This window comes from Pelophylax lessonae (genome assembly GCF_965119305.1).
Source record: "Pelophylax lessonae genome assembly, chromosome: 1".
NCBI lineage: Eukaryota > Metazoa > Chordata > Amphibia > Anura > Ranidae > Pelophylax > Pelophylax lessonae.
In genome coordinates this window covers 335,342,985-335,364,982 of record NC_138768.1, presented here as the reverse complement: position 1 = coordinate 335,364,982, position 21,998 = coordinate 335,342,985, and positions in this window count along the sequence as shown.

Below are 21,998 nucleotides of genomic sequence, written 5' to 3'. Positions count from 1 at the left end.
TTTCCAGCACTAAGCCTAACCTTTCTGGTCATGCAGTCAGGCCATACAAATATGATTGGGTGCAGTCTTTCTACCCTTCCTTAACAAAATCACTTTCTGTACATGAAAAGAGGAGCCTTGCTAAACAAAATCTATATTAACCACCTCCTTTTCTGACACTTCGCTCCTTCATGTAAAAATCGACTTTTTTTTGGTAGAAAACGAATTAGAGCCCCCAAACATTATATAATCTATATATATATATATATATATATAGATATATATATATATCTATATATATAGATATATATATATATATATATATATATATATATATATATTTATATATATATATATATATATATTTATATATATATATATATATATATATATATATTTTTTTTTTTTAGCAGAGACCCTATAGAATAAAATAGTGTGTGTTGCAATTTTATATGTCGCATGGTATTTGCGCAGCAGTTTTTCAACCCAATAAAGTTAGCCTAATTTCTTTTTTTGTATAATGTGAACGATGATGTTACATCGAGTAAATAGATACCTAACATGTCACGCTTTAAAATTGCATCTGCCCGGGGAATGGTGGCAAACTACAGTGCTTAAAATTCTCCATAGGCAACGCAGTTTAGAGTGGCACAGGAGGTCTGGTGCTAGAATTATTTCTCTCGCTCTGATGTTTGTGACAATACCTCACATGTGTGGTGCGATCACCGTCTACATATGCGTGCAGGAGTAACGCATGCATTTGCGCGTAAGCATGGTGGGACGGTGGCACTTTACATTTTTTTTTTTCATTTTATTTATTTCTTTTATACAAACATTTTTTTTTACACTTTTTTTTGTACAGATTTTATTGTTATCACAATGGATGAACAGCATCCCTTGTGATAGCATGGGTCATGACAGGTCTTCTTTATGAAGAGATGTGGGGTCTATTAGACCCCAAATCTGTCCTCTGCATTGCTCCTGGCCTATACGATGGGACTGGAGAGCCTGGGAGAGGCGGCGGTGAAAGGTTGGACCCCATTCCGCCACCTGCAGAAGTGATCGAGTGGCTATTTAGCCACCCTGATCACTTCTGCCTTCTACAGAATCGCCGGCTGAAAATAATGGTACCGGGTTGATGCCTGTAGGTGCAGCCATCATCTCGGTAAAACCACTGAAACCCAAGGATGTATGGGTATGTCCTCGGGTGGGAACTGGATAAACATTTAGGCTGGGTTCACACTGGTGTGCTGTGGGTGGTTTGGCTAGAGTGTGGGTGTATGCAGTGTTTTCTGAAAGTGCACCAAAGACCTGCATGGTGCATCTTTGGCGCACTTTCAGAAAATGCTGCAAAAAACACATGACCTAATAGAAGTCAATGGGACTGTAGCTAAATCCTTGGGTAAAATGTGAAGGATTTGTGCATATAGCCTTACTATTGCCCATTAATTAATAAATATATGTACTGGCACTGTACTGAATGAATGTAAAACAAGGATCTGTGTCAAATATTGGGTGGGCGAGTATTAAAGGGAATGTATAGCGGTTTTGTATATATATTTTAATTTTTTATTTATTGTGCTCAGGAGCTTTAGGAAGCATTTTACAATTTTAAAAATCATTTGTTAATTTTTAAGTTAGGCAAATATGAATGACTGAATATGGATATATTTTATTTTCCTTTGCAGCCAACAGGTGAAGCTTTAGACTTTTTTTTTTTCATTTGCTTACCTGCCTATCCTTAACTACTTTGAAAGAAGAAAAACTGTTGTTTAAAGAGCTCAATAGCTTAAGCCTAAGTTCATACACACAAGTTAATAGGCAGTACAGTAACTCAACCCCTCCCTTTCCTCTTCAGAGAAAAAGTCTAAAGGTGAGCAGCTATCACCATGGTAAATCCAGGTTTCCCACAAATAGTACATTTCTTTTGGTGGTATTTGATCACCTCTGGGTTTTTTATTTTTTTCGCTATAAACAAGTCCACAGTACCCGGCTCCACGGCTCCCCCTGTGTGTAATCCCAGCAGGAGCGAGCCGCAGGTGGCGCATGTGCACGCGCCCTACCCAGCAGAACTGGTTCACGTATATATTTGTGATCCGACGCACAGGTGCCACCCTGTAGCAGTAAAACTGCTATGCGGAGGACCTGAAGTGGTTACAAAAAAAATAATATAAATAATCTAGGCCTTTATACTTTTTATGTATAGTAATGAGTGTAAAAAAAGGAATTACAGCATGTGATTGACTAACAGTAGTACACAATAATAGCAGTTAAGTGAATTTGGGAGTCTTCAAAGCTGCCATAGAAAGATAAGTCAGATTTAAAAAATAGCGCCGTAATGTAAACTGTGATTTATAATAAAACTCAAAGCAATTATTTATTTTTTATGGATAAAGTGGAAAATAATTTTAGAGTCGTCTGTGCCCTTTCTTGGGAAATTTTTCCTCTGTTTCTGTATGCAAACTGATTCAAAAAGTGAATAGAATCTCAAACAGCAGCACAAACAGCAATAAAAATATGTATTAGTATAGGTTTTTAGTAAGGTCGTTAAGTTATAACCTCTGCCAAACTTTATTACTGCCTTTGTCCTGTTGTGTAAGAGTTCTTTACTTCCTGCGTGATCAATAAGGGAGATGATGAAAGGAAATCTGCACAACTGAGACACAGCTATTATTAAAATTTGACAAATGTTCTAAAACTTTCCTATGCTACCCTTACTTTTGGGAATAGACTAAATATTTGACATCAAATAAATGTTCCGCCTTGCAAAATAGGTTATTTCTAAAGTTCAACTAGTTTCACTTAGGATAAGAATTTTTTTTTTGCAATCTTTACCCTGAACTTACAGTAGGTTTTGTTGGAAGCTGTCAATCTGACAGCTGCTATCTCAGAAAAAATTACCAAGTGTATCCAGAAAGAAGTTGACAAGTGGTTCCTCTTAATAAAGGTGACTACTAAAGATGCTACTGGCAGTGATGTTTCTTCTTCCCACACACAGGCCGCCTGAGGCATTTCATTTTCTTAACCTATCTATAGCAATTAACAAAAAGTTTTTTTTTTTTCCTAAAATGTAATTTAACTCGTATAAGTCTTGATGCAAAGAGGAACAAGAGCCCTATTACTTCTTGTGTTTTAGTGCTACCAAATGATGTACTTATAGCATTTTTTTTTTTGTAACTACTGAATAATCTACATCTGCCTTCTTAATACATGGTTTTCAGTCCTGTCATGTAAAACTTAGGCACTTATATATGCAAAAGAAGCATACGAAGCCCTGCATTCGAGGAGAGTCGTCTCAACACTTAGTGAGCAGGAACCCAGCAAAGCACTAATTTCTAAAAGCAGAAAAAATATTCAATAAGGCTATTCACTGAGACATAGAGATACATAAGGCACCAGAGGATAGATGCTACAAGTTGGCTTACAAGCTTAACAGTTTGAAAGAAGGCTATCACACAATAAATTATACAGTATGTAGGCACATTTCTGTATGGAACTATCAAAGTTTCTGTACTAAAGGGCCATTGATTTATTGATGTATCTTATCATGTAAACCAAAAAGTATGATCATATCCTACACATAAAAAAATACATTTAACAGCACACATCTGCACATACAATGTTTTTCATCTATCATGTCTCTGAAATCTCTATTTAAAAATCCTGTTTTTTAGAGTGGCTCTGTTCCCTTGCAGGATCCCCTAGAGCCACCCTTAAAAAATGCACATTTGCCTGGAACAGTAGCCCAATGTGCTGACACTATGTGTGTCAAACCACACCAGTAGCTTAGAATCCCATGAATGGCTTACTACCAGGTTCCTTCTCTAGAGATTGATTGGTAGCTAAGTATGGTGTAACAAGTAGCCTTGACACACTCACCCCGACAGGAAGTTTGGGGATAAGGAGCAAACGTTTATATGGCAATAACTAGTAAGTGACTGGGGTCAAATATATAAAAAAAAAAAAAAATGGTGGTATACTTTTTCTAAATGGACTGAATAAGTGCGTTTTAAAATTGTGGAGGGTTTAATATTAATTAAAAACTCATGAGTAAAGTCAAAAAATTTATTAAGGATATACATTCAAAGCTGACCACAATGACCAAGGAATTTCAGTTAATGGAAACTAGATTATAGAGGTTTGGCCATATTAACCTAGGAAGGTTTAGGCTTATTACTAGGGCATTGGTGTAAGGGGCGGCAGCACCATGAAACAACATTAACCATCATCTCACTTGTATGCCCCCTATGGAAAAGAGCAATTTGTACTCTTCTTTTCTGAGCCTGTTTATTCAGAATTAGCTTTGTCATTGCTTAAAGCGACACTAATCAAATTCCTTACTCTCTAAAAATAACCCATACAAACCCACTATGTAATGGCCCTGTAATCTATTTTACAGGAAATGTTAGTTGCAGTTCTGCTCAATGCTCACTACAAAACCCATAGCCCTAGTCCATTTCAGGATCAAGCAAGAGAAGGTGGCTATATTCCTACATACAGTGGGATCGTAGAGAATGAACGTAGCCACCTTCTAGTGGAAAGTAAAAAGTTCAGCAAAAACAGTCATTTTCTGAACTGAGAGATACATTTCACCTTCCTAGTTAGATGAAGTTCTACTATATGCAACTTCAATATGCGGTGAGGGCGCAGAGGGGAATTGACCTCTGGGTACATTCACCCACCCCGGTGTTTAATTTCATGAAAGAGGTGGACACATATAAGGGTTTTATACCACACTTATGCTCTATACTGTTGAATACTTTTCTAAAAGACCCCCTCTTGAGTGTGATTTCCCGTTGGGACAATGATGTAGGGGGATTTGAGGAAGAATAATGGGAGGAGGCCCTACAGGGGGTCCAGCAGTGCTCTCTAAACGTTGCTCAGCCCCTCTCCCAACCTTATCTGCTAGATAGAGTTCACTACACCCCAGCTAGACTACATCGCATGGGCAGAAGGGACAGCTCTACTTGTACATGATGTAACAGAGACCATGATGACCTAACAACTGATGTGGAGGTACCCAAAGTTACATCTCTACTGGAAGGGAGTCATCCATCCTCTGAATAAGGTATATGGGGTCCAGTTGTCTGAGGATCTAAAACAATGTTTATTGGGCATTTTAAGCGATGTCCCTGTGGCAGATATCACTAAGCAAGCCATTGCTAGGGCACTGTTTCAGGCATGAAAACTAATATTGAGACACTGGATATCTACTGAGCTGGTCCCGGACCACATATTGCTTGGTAGGGGTAGTGTACCATTGAATTAAATGTGATATAGATATGTGGTGACAAAAATAATTGTATGTGTTGCCAGATTTGGGTTTCTGAGCACTTTGATAACAGTTATTGAAAGAGATTTTATCAGAATCCACAAAAAGCCAACAACAGTGACAGTGAAGGCACCAAAGAATTCAGTGGAGCAGATCTCCTTCAATGGGCAGTCTGTACAGCCTGTTTGTACTCTAAAATCTCAGTGAGATTTTCGGGATGTGGCACGTTAGGGACCACTCTACATGAACTACATATGTCTAAAATCTCAGTGAGACGTCCATAGGGTGCAGCATCCATTTTGTCAGTACACATGATATGTGCATAGGATCCCTTGTGGATCTGATTAGGACACAGTGGTGGAACACTGACACTTTTAATTGGTTTTGTATGAAGACACCACAATAGTAAGGATATGGATGAACACTGAGTGGGCATTTTACTCACTTATTTATGAACATTTTTTTTTTCTGAAAAAGTTTTTTTCTTTTTTACAATGAGTTTTTGATTGACTTTTTCAAGAACAAGAACTAAGATAAAGGAGGGTTACTCATGCAGGAGTATAAATGTATATTAAGAAAGTCTTTAACCGCCTTAGCGGTAAACCCGAGCGTGACTCGGGGTAGGAATTTTCTGCTATTAGCGGTATCCCCGAGTCACGCTCGGGGTGAATGGGCAGAGCGTGCAGACAGCGCAGCGGAGCTTCTCTTACCTTATCCTGGCGATCCAGAGATGAGCTCTCATTGCTGTGACCGCCAGCGAGATCTCCGCCGCTCGTCTGCGCTGCAAAAACGTTGCACAAAACACATAACACATTTTATATTATATATATGCATATATATATATATATATATATATATATATATGCATATATATATATATATATATATATATATATATATATGCATATATATATATATATATATATATATATATATATATATATATATATATATATATATATATATATATATATATATATGCAAATATATATATATATATATATATATATATACCTATATACACACACACATATATATATATAAAATTATATTATTGATTCGATTATAATTCATGCGTTATATATATATATATATATATATATATATATATCTCTATATACACACATATATATATAATATATAGCGCATGAATTATAATCTAATCAATAATATAATTTTATTATATATATTATATATTAAATAATAAAATAATATTATTGATTCGATTATAATTCACGTGTTTGTGTTTCAAATTTATCACATCTGGGATGTCTACTAGAGAGACTTGTTTTGGTCAGGCGTAAGTCAGTAATTACTAAGAATTGTAGGCCTATAATACATAACGCCAAATTTCCATGAAAAGAATTGTACCGCTTTTGGAACAGAATTCCTGACAGAATCATACCGCCAGGGAGGTTAACAGACAGTGTTCAAAGGCGGTAACCTTTTCATGAATTCCCCTGTATGAGATTGAAATTAATATGGGGTGGTTTTGGATTTCTCCATCTATTACCTTGTCTATTTCTATAATTAGTTATTCTATCAGCTCTGATAATGTTAGCTATAGAAATAAACACAATGCTCAAATAAGCAAAGGTCTCATTTATTTACAAGAAAATTAGAAATGCTAACATAAAATACTAAAGGAATACTACAGAGGGAATCAAACTAAGAGCAGGGGTGATACGAAACCATAAGTCTTTCCTTTCGGTTCTGTATGCTGGCTGGGCTCCAGGACAAAGACAGAGAGAAAGACCCTCGTTGAACATCCGTATCATTGGTACATTAGGTGAAAAGCATGAGGGACCTGAGCGTCAGCATAACATGTATACTGATTCAAAATATATAACCAGAACATTAAAAGAACGAGAGAACAAAACAATCATGAGTCTGAATTATTATTTTTTTTTTTTATATCACATTTGTTTTATTTCACTTTGAGTAGTTTGGAGTGCACTAGTCACTTTATATTGACTTGGTGTACATACATTTAACAATTTCATTAAAGCACATTTGGTTGTCAGTTCACCAGTATTCAGTGATGCATGTGCAACATTATCATTGAACTATATATTTTTGGTAAGGTTGATTGTTTTTATTGTTTTAGGATATATGTATGATGTTTGAGATATATGACACATATGGTCTGAATTTCATTTTAGGCAGTACACTATTTATTTTTCATCATCTTTTCAGAACCCGGTACTACAGGGATATTTTAGTGCATCAGTCCCTATACTTTAGAGGCTGAGCGCAACCCTCATTAGTATATACGAACATCATTCTTACCTAAGTGAGAAAGATAGAAGTGCTGCATTGCACAAAAACATCACCAGGGAAACGCAATAAAGCACTTCTGACAGTTCTCTGGTGCTATTGCCCTTTAAAATAGTTTGCACCAGATTAAAAAAATCCCTACTGATCATTTCAATAATTTCATGCGCAGCAGATTTAGGTAAGTGTTAATAGTACTACAGTCCATTTACCCAGCATAGTAAGGAGAAATATTTGCCAAAGCTACATTCTCCCTGTCACTGATTGTTAAGGATGTTGTTGGTTTCACAGCCAACAACCACTTAGCAAACAGTGACGCTGCAATGGGTGGAGCCTGATAGAGAAGCTGAGATACTAGTTTTCCATCAGTTTTTAATTGACAGCAAGTGTTGGGAAGATCGTATAGCCAATAGTAGGCTGTCTATTGGCTAAGGATCAGCCCACTGCCTGCTGTCAATCACAAGGGGAGCAAATATTTAGTGTGTCTATAATGATATGAAACAGTAACTATAGAATACAAACTGGTATCAACGTTCCAAGACTGCTGCAATTCCCTTCTCGTTGGCATACCTCTCATCCACCTTACCAATCGCTCAGTGTCCTCTGCTCCTCTCTATCAAGCCCTCCACTGGCTTCCGCTCATCCAACAAATTAAATTCAAAATACTTACAACATCTTACAAAGCAATCCACAGCTTAGCCCCTAGCTACATCACTAGCCTAGTCTCAAAATACCAACCTAATCGCTCTCTTCGTTCCTCTCAAAACCTCCTGCTCTCTGGCTCCCTCGTCACCTCCTCCCATGCTCGCCTGCAGGACTTTTCCAGAGCCTCTCCAATCCTATGGAACTCCTTACCCTTATCTGTCCGATTATCTCCTACTCTATTAGCTTTTAGGCAATCTCTGAAAACCCTCCTTTTCAGAGAAGCCTATCCTACCCACACCCACACAACAAATGTACCTCCATTTTCTCCAACAGCCCATCCCCCTCAGTTATTGCCTTTTGTTTCACTTTACCCTCCCTTCTAGATTGTAAGCTCTAACGAGCAGGGCCCTCTAGTTCCTCCTGTTTTGAATTGTATTGTAACTGTATTGTCTTCCCTCACATTGTAAAGTGCTGCGCAAACTGTTGGCGCTATATAAATCCTGTATAATAATAATAATAATAATATAATTCCTCAGGTTGTCCCGAGCAGCCACCGTAGTGGCAAGAGTACAGAGGTCTTAAGAGGAAAGGTGGGACTTTAAGGGTACCAAATAGAGATCAGTGATAGTCAAACAAGTATAAAAATATTTCAATTTTATTAAATAAGAATAAAATCAACAAGGAAATTGAAAAAGAAGACAAGGGGAGCAAACCTGAAGGGAAACTAGTAACTATGACAGGCTCTATCCCCGGTACAAAACTGCCCTCCGCTGTGTTATCTAAGTGATAGGTGCAGTGTTTGGGAGGAAGCACAGCTGCACTGAAGGCAGGGTGTCCATATGAATGCTTAGGTCTCATTGTGCCTACATACTCTTTGTGTACCCCAAATACATGTAACTGTCTATAAAGGTATACGACTATGTTGACTGCACCAAAATTTGTCCTGTGGAGGCATGCTGGAATTCCAAAGAGTGTCATAGACACTCTTCATGAATTCCCCTGTATGAGATTGAAATTAATATGGGGTGGTTTTGGATTTCTCCATCTATTACCTTGTCTATTTCTATAATTAGTTATTCTATCAGCTCTGATAATGTTAGCTATAGAAATAAACACAATGCTCAAATAAGCAAAGGTCTCATTTATTTACAAGAAAATTAGAAATGCTAACATAAAATACTAAAGGAATACTACAGAGGGAATCAAACTAAGAGCAGGGGTGATACGAAACCATAAGTCTTTCCTTTCGGTTCTGTATGCTGGCTGGGCTCCAGGACAAAGACAGAGAGAAAGACCCTCGTTGAACATTAACTTTTAAAGCATTCTCATCACAATCCACACAAACACCCTCTGCCCACTCGTGTAGTCCTCTGTCCAATGAGAAGCTATAGGGGGCTGTTCTTCCTAATCACCAAGAAAGTATGTTATTCTCTTCCACAAGGGGACAGCATTAGTCTATGAATCCCTGTATTAACCCAGGTAAACATCCCAGAAACAGCTGGCCTTTAGATGTCCTGGTTACAGTCAAGGCAATAAGGCACTTTAATCTTCCCATCACCAGGTAGTCTGAAGCAAAGCTCTCCTGTCCCCATACCCCACCTCCAGGGGGTATGTGTGAATCCTTTTTCCAGATGAAGATTCTGATATGAATTCTTCAGTTACACACACCCTGCTGGGTAATATTGCTCTGCTGGCATTTCAGGCTACCCCCATGCATCCAGATGACTTCCGTAACCAGAAATATCTGATATTTAAAACATGTTGAGTTAAGAAAAATAATATTAAATAGCTGACTGTGAGAAAGGGAGACAGGAGCAGGCATGGTAAAGTAAGTTTATATTGAGGGTGAAGATCCACTTTAAGCAGCTACATCACCCAGCCTTTGATTGAACAGTAAAGGAGAATCAGCAAACCAATGAGGTCATCATGCTTCTAATTTTGCTCACTGTTTTTCCTAGTGCTACCCCTCCATCTCTCAGCCTGAGTGTTGCATACCAAGTCAAATTAGTTAGTAGCTAGTTATTTAGTTATACTGGTTGAATTGGAATATAGTGTGACTATTTATATGATGATCACTTCTAGGAAAGAGTTTTCAGACCTTGTATATAAATGATCAAGGGTAGATGAATACAACATATATTTAAAAGAAGGCTTTACAGCCTGTAAGATTTCTGGTGGCTGCTGGCTTTGGAAATAGCATTACCGTTTCTGAAATATAGATCTCTGAACATGTAGTGCAGTATAATGTGTATTTAATTACATTGAATCACATCTAATTTCACCCTTAAAACTTTGTGTAAATGCCATCAGAGCACAATGTGATTTTCAAATGCTACATTCAGTGTAGAAGTGGCAATTCATAGGTATGGAGAAGCATAATTGCTGCAAAATATTGAGCAGACTGCAGAGCTCATCTAATTTGATAAATAGCATTTCTACAACAACAGATGGCAATTTGTTGACACTTAAATCTTTAAGCATACTCAATTAAACAAGCCCTTAAAAGCTTTCCTAAAAGAATCACATGTGTACATATAGTTCAACCCAAGGAAAATGCTGACAGATTTGTTTTTTACCACGCTGAGTAAAAAAGAAAAAGCTGACAACATATTTCTGCAGGGCATGATGTCTTTTGGTCTATTTTAGGGATTTATTACATCTGTTTTAAACAAAAATAGTATTGGGCTTTAAAAATTACCATATGTTTGTTGAAAACACACAGTGTGGTTTCAGATGCAGCAGACATCACAGATTTTTTTAAATGTATATAATTACTGGCTACTATTTCCTCTAAAAGTTCCTCTGTTCCTTAGTGAACTGTTCAGTTAACTAATCTTATTGAAGTACTGTACTAAAGAAAGTAGAAAAATATTGGTATATTTGTTTTTTGGGTTTTTTTTTAGCTTGGGAAACGTATTTGTGAGGTCAGGTACTAATGTGGACGAGAAGGCCTGGCTCGCAGTCTCCACTCAAATTCATCTCAAAGGTGTACTATCAGGTTGAGGTCAGGACTCCTGGCCCAAACTCTCTAATCCATGTCTTTATGGACCTTGCTTAATTCCCCTAATTCAATCACTAATGTAATATCTTTAACTTTCTCAACTCTTAGCCCTTTGAGTGCATCCAAACACCCCCCCCCCCCTTTTTTTCACATTTTGGATAGCATAAGGAATAGTAAGAACCTATGACAGCTTTCTTTTTTGTTGCTATGTCCAGTTTGAGATATTTAATTTAATGTCCTGGAGAAACAACAAGAAGCAAGTAAAACTAAACAGAGTTGCCACCACAAAGGCATCCTCTCCAGAAGATTTCCCTTCACTTCTTGTACTAGCTGTTCTGACTAATTTGTATTTCCCATCATGTTCCCTCCTGGTGGCAATGGCATACTTAAGCCGGCCATAGACAGATCGTGGTTGAAGGAAAGAAAATTGCTTAAAAAAGAAGTTTGGCTTCTTTTGTGGAATCATACTTACCTAGGTGGATGCAGCATTGGTCCGATGCTGCATCTGTCCCCCGCTGGCTCTAAGAGAACCAAGCTGAGTGCTCAGTTCTCAGAGATAAGTGAGCAGAGAGCTAGTGACTGTCATCTCATCTTCCCCTGTGATCCCCCGCCGTTCTCCCTACCATCCTCCAGCCATCCTCCTGCTGTCCTCTCGCTGTGTGCTCGGCCAATGCCATCACCTGTCTTGCGGTTCCTATCCCTGCAAAGTTACGACGCAGGGGGGTGGAAATGGCGGCAAATTCAAAAATGTAAATACACCAAATGATATTCTAACAGATCACACTGTATCATGCCATTTCACCACAGGATTTCACCTGGTGGCTTTTCCAGTGCCCTGCCTGTGCTTTTCCAGTTCTTTGTGCCCGGAAAATTTAGAATGACCAAAAAGCGTTATTTTTGCGCAAAAGCGCTTTTAGACGAACTGGAAAACAGTGGCAGCGAAACTGAGTTACTTGAAGAACTGAGCGATAGAGATTCGTGGAAAAAAATTGTCATCAGGTACGGAAAGTGACGACAGCGGCGAGTCTGATGTCTCTTTCTGGCACATAGCTGCGTTGGAAATTCTGAAGAATCATTTGATATACTGCCCAATTTTTTTTTAGTTTTGGTGCAGAATGAGTAGTTAGAAAATAATGAAGAGTTTGATGAAACTACTCATTCTGCACCAAAACTAAAAAAATTTTGGGAAGTATATCAAGTGATTCTTCAGAATTTCCAACGGAGCTATGTGCCAGAAAGAGACATCAGAATTGTCGCTGTCGTCACTTTCCGTACCTGATGACGAATTTTCCCACAAATCGCTATCGCTCACCTCTTCAAGTAACTCAGTTTCACTGTCGCTGTTTTCCAGTTCGTCTAAAAGCGCTTTTGCGCAAAAAGAATGCTTTATGGACACCATGGTCGTTCTCAATTTTCCAGGCACAAAGAACTGGAAAAGCACAGGCAGGGCACTGGAATAGTCACCGGGTGCAATCCTGTGGTGAAAAGGCATGATACAGTATAATCCATTAGGATCACAACTTTGTATCATGTCATTTGGTTTATTTACATTTTTGAAATTGCCGCCGGGTTTCACCCCCCCCCCCCTGCATCGCGACGCTCGCAGGAAAGGGAACCGGAAGACAAGTGTTGGCATTGGCCGAGCACACAGCGGGAGGATGGCTGGAGGACGGCAGGGGAGGACAGCGGGGGATCGCAGGGGAAGGTGAGTTTTATTGTGGGGTAATCCCGAGTGTAGCTCGAGGTTACCGCTTTTGGTACTCTATATTAACCCCGAGCCACACCGCTAGGAAGGTTGTTATAATTTATGATTTCGTGTTTCAAACTTTATCATACCAGGGATATCTACTAGACTCTTGTTTGGACAGATTTAAGTGGTTTATTCCTAAGAATTACAGGCCTAAAATATAAAACAACAGATTTCCATGCAAAAAAATGTACCGCTTTTAGCACAAAAATTCTGACATTATCAGACCGCCAGGGAGGTTAAGCTGAGGGACTGAGTCCTATCCAATTTAATTACACAGGCTTTTTGAAACAAATAAAAACTTTCAGCCCATCAGCAGGCATACCAGACAATGTAGTACTCCAAGCAGAAATACCAAATGATGTTTCTAAATATCTTATGCCAAATAAGTTTGCAGTGTAATTGGTGTTTATCACTATATTCCTAACTGGCGGGTTGCCACACTTTAAATAATCCTTACTATGATAAATATCCTGGCATATATACATACAGAATAGTATAATTTAATTGTACATTACAATAAAGAAATACGTCTTGTAGGACCACACCCTGCCCCAAATTAAAGTACACTTTCCCACCTACTATGGCTTGCTAGATTTAATATTCACCAAGACATAGAGAGAGGAGGAATATTTGGAGACACTTAAAATCTTAATAGAGGTTCTAATTGTTTCTAACCTAATTTAAAACTTTGGCCGTGGATACACTTTAACACTGAACCCTTAAAAGAGAAGTATGGGTTGTTTTTTTTTTTTTTTTTAAGATTCATACCTACCTAGGTGGATGCAGCATTGGTCAGTCAGCAGCTCCCTGTTCTGCCCCCCCCCCCTTTCCGTGCGCTCACTGGAGCGCTGGGCTGTGGAGGGGGTGGGAGCAGCCTGCTCAGGCTCTCAGCGGCTTGCTGAGAGGCTGAGCCAGATACTGGTCCAGGCATGTGGGTGGATTGCGACTTCATTGTCGTGATCTTGCTCGAGCCTGGGTCGGCTCTGTGACATCAGCCAACAGTGGGCTTCAGCCCGCTCTCTGCTGAAAACGGGTCACAGGAGTGCAGAACAAACTGCATTCTTGTGATCCACAGGAGAAGAACAGTCAAACAAGTTTTGGCTGTACTTCTCCTTTAACCTATGTCTGAAAGCTGAACTTCAAACAGTAAAATGCACAAATTAATGCAGCTCTTTGTTTGTTAATATATTATCAAATGTATTCTGATGTGTGCAGTATACAGTATCTCACAAAAGTGAGTACACCCCTCACATTTTTGTAAATATTTTATTATACCTTTTCATGTGACAACACTGAAGAAATTACACTTTCCTACAATGTAAAGTAGTGAGTGTATAGCTTGTATTAAAGTGTAAATTTGCCGTTCCCTGAAAATAACTCAACACACAGCCATTAATGTCTAAACTGCTGGTAACAAAAGTGAGTACACCCCTAAGTGAAAATGTCCAAATTGGGCCCAAAGTGTCATTATTTAGTGTGGCCCCCATTATTTTCCAGCGCTACCTTAACCCCATTGGGCATGGAGTTCACCAGATATTTACAGGTTGCTACTGGAGTCCTCTTCCACTCCTCCATGACGACATCACAGAGCTGGTGTATGTTAGAGACATTGTGCTCCTCCACCTACCATTTGAGGAAGCCCCACAGATGCTCAATAGGGTTTAGGTTTGGAGAAATGCTTGGCCAGTCTATCACCTTTACCCTAAGCTTCTTTAGCAAGGCAGTGGTCGTTTTGGAGGTGTGCTTGGGATTTTTATCATGTTAAAATACTGCTCTGTGGCCCAGTCTCCGAACGGAATGGATCATGTGCTGCTTCAGTATGTCACAGTACATGTTGGCATTCATGGTTCCCTCAATGAACTGTAGCTCCCTAGTGCCGGCAGCACTCATGCAGCCCCAGACCATGACTCTCCCACCACCATGCTTGACTGTAGGCAAGACACACTTGTCTTTTTACTCCTCACCTGGTTGCCCTCACAAACGCTTGACACCATCTGAACCAAATAAATTTATCTTGGTCTCATCAGACCACAGGACATGATTCCAGTAATCCATGTCCTTAGTCTGCTTGTCTTCAGCAAAATGTTTGCAGGCTTTCTTGTGCATCATCTTTAGAAGAGGCTTCCTTCTGGGACGACAGCAACACAGACCAATTTGATTCAGTATGCAGCGTATGGTCTGAGCACTGACAGGCTGATTCCCCATCCCTTCAACCTCTGCAGCAATGCTGGCAGCACTCATACGTCTATTACCCAAAGACAACCTCTGGATATGATGCTGAGCGTGTGCACTCAACTTCTTTGGTCGACCATGGCAAGGCCTGTTCTGAGTGGAACCTGTCCTGTTAATCCGCTGTATGGTCTTGGCCACTGTGCTGGAGCTCAGTTTCCGGGTCTTGGCAATCTTCTTATAGCCTAGGCCATCTTTATGTAGAGCAACAATTCTTTTTTTTTTCAGATCCTCAGAGAGCTCTTTGCCATGAGGTGCCATGTTGAACTTCCAGTGCGCAGTATGAAAGGGTGAGAGCGATAACACGAAATTTAACACACCTGCTCCCCATTCACACCTGAGACATTGTAACACTAACACGTCACATGACATTGGGGAGGGAAAATGGCTAATTGGGCCCAAAATTGGGACATTTTCACTTAGGGGTGTACTCACTTTTGTTTCCAGCGGTTTTGACATTAATGGCTTTGTGTTGAGTTATTTTGAGGGGACAGCAAATTTACACTGGTATACAAGCTGTACACTCACTACTTTACATTGTAGCAAAGTGTAATTTCTTCAGTGTTGACACATGAAAAGAATGTGAGGGGTGTACTTACTTTTGTGAGATACTGTAAGTACCTGAATTTATCTTAGTTTTAACCCTTCACACTTCTGTACTGTCTGCACTGAGGGAGAAGGAGCACAAGTAGCCAATCCAGTGTACAGCTGTGCTAACAATGAACATGCTGATAAGTGGAGAAGATCAAAGAGAAGACTAAGAAAAGAGATCATTCATTTTTTGGTTTTCTTTCAACTGTTGAGTCACAGGTTAGAGGAGGAACAAGAACTGCAGGTGTATTTGCGGCAAATAATAAAAATCAGGTTTCCTGCCCAGGCTGTGCTGTGGCAGAGCTGTATAAATCTCAGAATTGGATGGACAGAAATACAAATCCTTAGCTGTATTCCTGGCTGGCTTCAAGCAGAAATCAACCCAAAAGCAAATATGTATTACAGTGCAGCTTACCAGTTCTAAGATGTGATGACTGTATTTGTTTTCTTTTTTAGGTTTTCTTTTTTCTTTATTTTCACTTGTGGATTCTGCCAGGAAGCCTATTGGTTTTCAAAAGAACAAGCTGTCCTGCAGAGGTAGATGTTAGAGGATTGAAACAAACTATTTACCACTGACAAGGGTGCTTACGATGTTCAGAAATTTGTATTTATATAAAATTTACAATAAATACAAGGAATTCTCTGATTGAATGATGGTAGAAGTGACATCATTCACCCCTACTCTCCACCTCCTCCAATCAGAGAATGTCTTGTATTCTCTGAATAATTAAATAAAAAGCCATTTTTCTGAATGGCAGAGGTGCAGCGCGAGCTTCACTCTGCCAGATGGGAAGGCACTTGAGCAGCATCCAGAGCAGGGCAGTGCTTACTGTATGTGACAAGGATTTCTATGCTTAAATTGAGAATCCCTAGCAGCAATCTGGATGTGACAGATCCATAATTACAGTATATGCAATCAAGCTGAACTAATGTAAGTTATAAAAATAGATTGTTCCTGGAGTTCAAAACTTAACTCCTTCCTCTTCCTGATACCTTCCTTAACTTTTTTTTTTCATCAAATTTATTTTAAACGTTTTCATTATAAAACAAAAAAAAACACTTGCACAATATAAAAAAATAAAAAAAATAAACATTTAATGAATTTGACTTTGAAGGTCCCCATTTATTCAGGTTGTGGCCAAGCAAATAGTAGCTGGTCACATTTAACTGGACTTGTGTAACATTAACCCCTTTAGTGCTGGATCACACTGGTGCGATGCGAGAACCTTGCGAATCAACTGCGGGTTCCCGCATCGCACCCGACTTGCAGGCCGTTCACATTACCATATGCAAACTGCTGGGAGTGTCAATATAAAGTTAATGACCCCCCAGATCAGTTTGCGTATCGCAGTGCGAACTGTCAATTTGGACAGGAATCGGATTCTGGTGCGGATCAAAAAAAGGGTCCTGCGCGACTTTGATCCCAGTGCGATGCAAATTCAGCCATGCAATCTGAATGGCTGAATTTACATCGCACAGACATCGCATGTGATTTTCAGAGCAGTGCAGTGACATCGCTATAGTGTGAACCGGCACTTAACGTCCTTCGGCTTCAAGGGGTTGTACCGGGGCGATGCCTGCAGCTGCAAGCATCACCCCAGTACCATGTTTTAGAGCAGACTGTTGACTTTCTTGTGATTACAACGGATGCGGCTATGCAGCCACTTGGCCAATATCACAAACAGCGGGAGGGGACCCTCCCACCGCCTTCCCATGCTCTACCCAGGTCTCCCATCCCACCAGATTCGTCTTTGATCGGGTCTCTGATGTAGTAACCCAGGAAGCGATGTCATGACATCACTTCTGGTTACTGGAACCTTAAAGGCGCCAGATTTTTATAAAATTACAGCATTCTAAACAGCCAAACTTTTCGTTTTCAAAGGTTTTAAGTGGAAAGGAGGGATGTGGGGTCTTATAGACCCCACATCCCTCCATAAAGAGTACCTGAGAAAATGAAAGTCCTGCAAGCTACTAAATGAACAATGTTATTCCAAAGGGTTAAATTCTTCTAAGCTGCTGATACTGCCCACACTCTCATAAATGTGCCATGCGAACACAATTCTAAATAGTACCACGCTAATTAGAAGTGTTAAAAAAAATATATAATAAAAAAAATATTTATAAAACTTTGATATATACTAATAAACCACAATGCTCAATACACGAAAAACCAACGTGGATTAAATCCACTAGCAGTATACAAAAAAAATATATATATATATTCAGATCTGTGCAAAACAATAGTCCATGCAATAAGTAAAATACAAAAATATAAAAACAAATAAAGTAATAGTAAAACAATAGTGAATGAAATCTCCCATTAACAACTGCTGTGATCAACCAATGATTCTTGCTCATAATTGATGCTTAAAACGAGTGTTCCACTTTCCATTAGTGTTCAAATTCAATCACCATGCCACCGCCAATGGCTCTCTCCTCTAGGAATAATCTCACCTGAGGGAGTGTGATCTCTGCACTTAAGTGAGATCAATGCACACCTTTTAGACTTCACTGGCTTAGAAATTCCCTGCTGTTACTTCCTCACACATGGCTCATGATGATCTGTGATATCCAAAGTGCATGTAGAAAAAAACAACTAATAGTGTTTATACCCTCCAAACAGACTTCAATTTATTAAATAAAAGCAGGCTACTCACATTGTTTAGGCGCTTCCAGTGCACCAAGCTAAAACAAGTGCTGTTTATAATCAGTGTTTTGAATATGCTGCTCACTCCACACAAGTCTCGCAGACAACAATCAGATGCACAGCCCCACGCTGGATACAGACGTTGTCACCGGCCTGGCCCCTCCCCTACGCGTTTCGACACAGGGTCAAGTGTCTTCCTCATGGGGATGATCTATTGGACTTGCGGGTTGCTCATGTAGAAATATAGGCGGGCGCCATTTTGCCATAGACCACGTGCAACGCCATTTTGTTGTGGATTGGCTCCATTACTGCATCCCCCGGACACTATCAGTGTCATTGATAATAAACAAAGAGCTAATACACAGGCAGTATTGCGGAGGATTGTGTATGTTCAACGGCATTGTCAAAACAAAAGTAATACATCCATAATAGATACAACACACAATATATTACATTCTGTATTTAACTTCATCAACTTTAAAAGGATCGAAGTAACTAGTTTTAGGCATCAATTTGGAGCAAGAAGCACTGGTTGAGCACAGCAGTTGTTAATGGGAGATTGCATTAACTATTGTTTTACTATCACTTTATTTTTATTTTTTTTTTATTTTACTTATTGTTTTGCACAGATCTGAATATATATATTATTTTTTTATATGCTGCTAGTGAATTTAATCCACGTTGTTTTTCGTGTATCTAGTGAGCTAGCCACAACCACCTTTGGAGGGAGTCTATTCCACATTTTCACAGCTCTTACGGTGAAGAAACCTTTCCCTATTTGGAGACGAAATCTGTTTTCTTCTAGACGTAAAGAGTGCCCCCTGTCCTCTGTGTTGACCTTAAAGTGAATAACTCAACACCAAGTTCACTATATGGACCCCTTATGTATTTATACATGTTGAACATATCCCCCCTTAATTTCCTCTTCTCAAGAGAGAATACATTCAGTTCCTCTAGTCTTTCCTCATAGCTGAGGTCCTCCATGCCTCTTATCAGTTTGGTTGTCCTTCTCTGCACTTTTCTCTGCACTAAACACGCTTGGTAGCTTATCCACGCCACTTCTTCAGTTCAAATGCGTATCAGGAGCATACCCTAGTATTTATATGCACATGGGCAGCACAGTCACCTTAATCTAATTGCAATGAAACGTGATAAGGAAGGTGGTAATTGTCCATAAACGAGATGAAAGGTACAAGCAATGTGGAACCACCCTCTTCTAGCTATTATCATTATTATACAGGATTTATATAGCGCCAACAACCAATGCTTTATAGCGAGAGGGCATACAGTATGGCTACATAATCGCTTTGTGTAAGGAAGTTTGCATATGTGTTTTTTATTTGATATACATGGCTAAAGGTGTGAATTTTTGTCCAATTGCTGGGTAGAGATTCAATACATTATATGTGGAGACAGATGGCTTTGAAGGCAATTGCCCTTGTTTATCCAGTCTATTACCTAAATTCATTTGTAAATAATTTTGTTATACTTTTTACCAGTGTAGTAGGTGCCCCGAGGCCCCGTACTTCACGCCTCCCTCTCCTTTTAGTTCTGTGCAGTGTGTGAGCGGTGCTCACAGAGAGACTGGCTGCCTCTTCTGTTCCTGGTTCAATATTGGCAGGGGGAGGGAACCAATGACACTCAAGAAGTACTGCAGCAATGCATCTTGGGACATGTAGTCCCATCACAAAATGACCCCATAGCCTTCTATGGGCACAGGACTACACACCCCAGCATGCCCTGGGGAAAAAGAAGAAGAAGAAGACACCCAGAGGCTGACTTTGAGTTAGGGAGATGCCACAAGGCAAGGGAGAAGACTGGACGCAGGGGAGGGGTGTTGCCTCCTGGGTCAGTGTACAATTCCTTCCACAGATCCACAGCAGGTCGGGAACATTCTGCCTGAGGGGGGGTCCCAGGTGCATTCTCCAGGTGCACCTGTACAAACGGCATGATGCATTCCAGTTGTGAGGTAGCCAGGCAGGCCACCTGAAGAGCCTGCCTGATCCAGGACATTTCATTTGGGCCTTGGCCACAGGATTGGTAAGCTGGCACTTGTCCATTTTTCAAAGGATACAGAGACACTGCATACAGAAAATGTTGCCTGAGTCACACTTACACCCCTTTAACCACTTGCCGACCGCCGCACGACTATCTACGTCGGCGGTCAGCCCCTCACAGGCAAACTAACGTAGGGCTACGTTGCTTGCTTGTGAGGGTCTAGGGAGCGAGCGCGCGCCCCCCGGGGCGCGCTCCCGCTCCCGCGTGGTCACGGACCCCCCCGCGCGTGTGACCAGCGGACCCGATGTCCGCCGGTCACTCGGCGATCGGCGGGGGAGAGGGAGAATGTCAGGCAGCTTGTGTAAACAAACTGCCTGTCATTCTCCTCGCTGCAAAGACACTGATAAAACGGATCTGGTATGTAGATCCGTTGATCAGTGTCCTTACAGCTAGAGCCACAGCCAATCACAGTAGAAACCACGCCCCTAGGGACACACACAGCCCCTCCCTTCCAAATAAAGTTAACCCCTTCACTACCAGTGTATTTTTACAGTAACAGTGCATATGTATAGCACTGATTACTGTAGAAATGTCACTGGTAACCCCAAAAGTGTCAAAAATGTCAGTCAAGGGTCCGATCTGTCCGCCGCAATGTCGCAGTACCGCAAAAAAAATCGCAGATCGCCGCCATTACGCGTTAAAAAAAAAAACAACAAAAATGACAAAAATCTTTCCCTTTGTTAGTAAACGCGATAACTTTTGCGCAAACCAATCAAAATACGCTTTTTGCGATTTTTTTTACCAAACATAGGTAGCATAAAATAAATTGGCCGAAAATTTTTAAAAATTTTGATTTTTACATTTTTTTTTGGGGGAATTTCATATAAAAAAATGTGAAAAATATTGCTATTTTTGCAAAATTGACGCTCTTTTTTTGTTTATAGCGCGTGATCAAAAAATCGCACAGGTGATCAAATACCACCAAAAGAAAGCTCTGTTTGTGGGAAAAAAAGGACGTCAAATTCGTTTAGGTACAGCGGCGCACGACCGCGCAATTGTGCGTTAAATTCACGCAGTGCCGAATCGCAAAATACCCCCTGGTCGGAATGGGGGTAAAATCTTCCGGGGCTTAAGTGGTTAAGCAGTAACAGTGTCCGCCTTGCTACCTGGATGCTGCCAGCATACTGCAGTTTACTCTACCAAACAGGATTTTTTAAGTGCGCCAACTAAAGTGGCTAGCTGAAGATTCAAGGTCTTCTTCTTCCAAGGGACTAAAGTTATTAGTGCCATTCGGGGGCACACACATGCCCTGGGCTCAGTATATGTAGTGTATGAAAGGGGTAATCTGAACTTGGGAGTTACATTATTGAATTCTGCATTAGGTAAAATGTTTATGGTTTTCTGAGCCTGTGATGTCAGGGGACAGAAGGGAGAGATCTGACATAGGAAAGGGTAATTCCTCAACTCTTCTCCTGCCTGGACTCACAGAGTCTAATTTAAGTAGAGTGGGTGACCAATCCATTGCAGTGTTTGCTGTTTTGTGATCTGTCAATTGTTAAAGTGTTTGCCTCTGCTCTTGGGGTTACTTGCCTTATGGAGCCTCTCGAGTGGA